The 3,973-nt window shown below is 42.5% G+C and overlaps 1 non-coding gene across 1 annotated transcript; it reads left to right on the forward strand.

The window, feature by feature from the left end:
* Nucleotides 1-249: 249 nt before the first annotated feature.
* Nucleotides 250-368, forward strand: LOC119927402. The gene has a single exon (XR_005450410.1). It is a non-coding gene; the product is annotated as a 5S ribosomal RNA (ribosomal RNA).
* Nucleotides 369-3,973: the final 3,605 nt, after the last annotated feature.

Consider the following 3,973-nt stretch of genomic DNA (forward strand, 5'->3'; position numbering starts at 1 on the left):
ACTTCTCTGGGCCTCAGTTCCCTCATCTGTAAAATGGGAGTTGAGACTGTGAGCCCCACATGGGATGGGGACTGTGTCCAAACTAGTGTTTAGTACAGCATCTGGCACATAGTAAGCATGTCCGTTGTTGTGTAGGGGCCATCTCTATATGTTGCCCATTTCCACTTCCCAAGCACTCAGTACAGTGCTCTGCACATAGTAAATGCTCAATAAATATGATTGAATCAATGAATAAATGAATGTATGAATGTCTACGACCGTACCACCCTGAACATGCTCGATCTCATCTGATCTCGGAAGTTAAGCAGAGTTGGGCCTGGTTAGTACTTGGATGGGAGACCTCCTGGGAATACTAGGTGCTGTAGGTTTTTGAGAAACAGCATAGTTTAGTTGAAAGAGCATGAGTCAGGAGATGGGATCTAATCCTGCCTAGGCCACTTGTCTGCTGTGTGACCTTGGGCAAGTCTCTTAACTTCTCTGTGCCTCAGTTATCTCATCTGTAAAATGGGGATTAAGACTGCGAGCCCCATGTGGGACAACCTCATTACCTTGCATGTACCCCAGTGCTTAGAACAGTACTTGGCACTTGGTGAGCGCTTAACAAATACCATTATTATTATTATTGTTTAACAAATACCATTTAAAAAAAGGAGGTAAGAAATGTGTGACTCGGAGGCTGAGTGCCTTCACAAATTTGGCAATCCTCTGTCACTGAGCTGATTCCTTGCTTTCTTGGCTCTGGACTGCCTTTAGCTCTTTCAGACACCTGGTTTGCAAACAGAATGCAGGGTTCTTTTGCCAGGACAGGGCCCCCGATTGTGCCAGAAAAGACAGAAACATTTACATTTCTTCCTTGATCATTATCCCAAAGTGGAATTTATTTCTATGTAGTAATTAGAAAACAAAGCATTTCCTGGTTTACAAATGCAGTTGTGAGATGAACCTTCTCTCTGTCCAAGCATCTCCTTTCTGGACTTGGAGATAAATGGACTCCTCCACTTACCCCTGACATCTGTGTGAGGAACAGCCCTATAACGTGATTGAACTCCATTGATTTTTCATAAAAGTTTAATAAGATGATACAGGTCAAAAGCTTCGCAAAATTTGTGATAAATTTCTGTGAAGACCTGAGGAAGACATAATTGAGAAAGGGGAGCCAAGCACTTGGAGGATTTCTAGGTAGAGGAGCGAGGCACAGTTAACTCTGGTGCTTCCCCAGGCAGGAAGCGGGCAAATTGGTGGAAAGTTCATTTGTGCCTTTCAAATCATGACAATTTTCTTTTTTCTTTTTTTCTTTTTTCTTTTTTGGGCATTGTAGAGCCCATTCCTGCGTAGAAATAAATGATGTAGTAATTTGCACTATCTGGGGCAGGTTGGACAGATTTCTCTATTGACTCTGTCTTTGAGTTCTTTTGCAGGCTATTAGTTTAATTTGAGCAGATACAGTTAAATTTTTTTCACTGGTCCACCTACTTACTCTCCTGTCCCTATAACTTACCATACATCTGTTTTCTTTGGATTCCTTCTAATTAATTTCATTTTCAGAAGAGGAAAAAAGAATCTTCTCCCCAGAACTTCGATTTCAGAATACTGACCTTGAATTGAGACTTCAGAAAAAGCCGTAGCTTAGATTTATTCAATAAGCTTGCCAACCTAAAGAAAGGGAATTCTGATAATAGCCTATGGAATTCTTCATTTCTTTATGTTGGGCTGTGATCTCTATGATCTTTGGACATTGTCTATCATGGCTCTGAGTTCCTGACTTGACAAGTTACACTCAAGGAATACAATCAGTCTGGGACCGTGTTCTATCAGCTACACACTCAAAAGTTTTGCTACTGATAACAGTGTTTCCCTTAGATCTGCTTATCCTGAGAGAAGGCACCTGTTATGGTTAATAGGAGCAGAAAGACTCATTCCAGTGTAACAGAAGTCAAGAAGAGTTGCCAGAGAAAGAGTCTGGGAAGACTACAAAGAGTGAGAGAGAGAGAGAGACCACAGGGAGAGACTCTGAGGGAAAGAGATGGAAAGGACAGAGGGTAACATAGAGAGAAAGATATCAGACATTGATAATAATAGTGATAATAATATAATAATAATGCCTAACTCATTCATTCAATCGTATTTATTGAGTGCTTACTGTGTGCAGAGCACTGTACTAAGCACTTGGGAAGTACAAATATTGTATTATTATTATTGTTTTATGATGATCAATCAATCAATCAATCGCATTTATTGAGCACTTACTGTGTGCAGAGCACTGTACTAAGCACTTGGGAAGTACAAGTTGGCAACATATAGAGACAGTCCCTACCCAACAGTGGGCTCACAGTCTAAAAGGGGGAGACAGAGAACAAAACCAAACATACTAACAAAATAAAATAAATAGAATAGATATGTACAAGTAAAATAAAAAAAATAAATAGAGTAATAAGTATGTACAAACATATATACATATATACAGGGTGTTTGTTAGCACTTACTATATGCCAAACATCAAGCTAAGCACTGGGGTAGATGCAAGATGATTGAATCTGAGTCAAGGTCATGGATTAAGGCACTAGATAATCATACTCTCCCATCCTTCCCAGCAGTGTCTCAAGAGATCTCCTGCCTTCTCTCAAAAATCCAGCACCCACCCCGGCATCTGCACACCCAACCCCATCCCTTAGCTCCTTGTCAAATCACTTGTCCCCTCCTTCTTCCCTCCCTGACTGCCATCTTCAACTGTTCACTCTCCACTGGCTATTTCCCCATTACTTTCAAACATGATCATGTCTCCCCTAGTCTAAAAAAGCCCTCCATTGACTCCATGGCTCCCTCCGGCTATTGCCCCATCTCCCTCCTACCATTCTTCTCCAAACTCACTGAGCGAGTTGTCTACACCTGCTCTCAAATTCTTCTCCTCCAATTCTCTCCTTGACCCCTTCCAGTCTGTCTTCTGTCCCCTTCACTCCACTGAAAGCACCCTCTCAAAGGTCACCAGTGATCTCCTTCTTGCCAAATCCAACGGCCTCTACTCTATCTTAATCCTCTTTGACCTCTTAGCTGCCTTCAACACTGTTGACCACCCCCTTCTGGAAATATTATCCAACCTCGGCTTCACTAACATTGTCCTCTCCTGGTTCTCCACCTATCTCTGTGGCTGATAATTCTCAGTCTCTTTTGTGGGCTCCTCCTCTGCCTCACACCCTCTAACTTCAGTCTATACTTCAGTCTAGACTAATGCCCAGAATATCTTTCTACACAAATGCTCTGAGCATGTCAGCACCCTCTTCAAAAATCTCAAGTGGTTACCTATCAACCTCTGTATCAAACAAAAACTCCTCACTATTGGCTTCAAAGCTCTCCATCACCTTGCCCCTTCTTACCTCACCTCCCTTCTCTCCTTCTACATCCCAGCCCACACACTCCCCTCCTTTGTTGCTAACCTTCTCACTGTGCCTCATTTTCACCTGTCCCTCCAATGACCCCTGGCCCACACCCTACCTCTGGCCTGGAATAACCCTCCCTCCTCAAATCATCAAACTAGTTCGTTTCTGCCTTCAAAGCCCTATTGAAATCTCACCTCCTTCAGGAGGCCTTCCCAGACTAAGCCCCCCTTTTCCTCTGCTCCCCCTCCCCATCACCCCGACTCCCTCCCTCTGCTCTACCCCCTCCCTGCCCCACAGCACTTGTGTATGTATGTACATATTTATTGTTCTATTTATTTTATTTATGATGTGTTTATATCTATAATTCTATTTATTTATATTGATACCTGTTTACATACTTTGGTGTCTGTCTCCCCCTTTCTAGACTGTGAGCCCATTGTTTGGTAGGGATTGTCTCTGTTGCTGAATTGTAGTTTCCAAGCACTTAATACAGTGCTTTGCACACAGTAAGCGCTCAATAAAGACGATTGAATTAATGAATGAATGACTGAACTCTGGGTGTCCCTGAAGGCTCAGTTCTGGGTCCCCTTCTATTCTTC

The sequence above is a fragment of the Tachyglossus aculeatus genome, chromosome 4 (assembly GCF_015852505.1).
Source record: "Tachyglossus aculeatus isolate mTacAcu1 chromosome 4, mTacAcu1.pri, whole genome shotgun sequence".
In the NCBI taxonomy this organism is placed as follows: domain Eukaryota; kingdom Metazoa; phylum Chordata; class Mammalia; order Monotremata; family Tachyglossidae; genus Tachyglossus; species Tachyglossus aculeatus.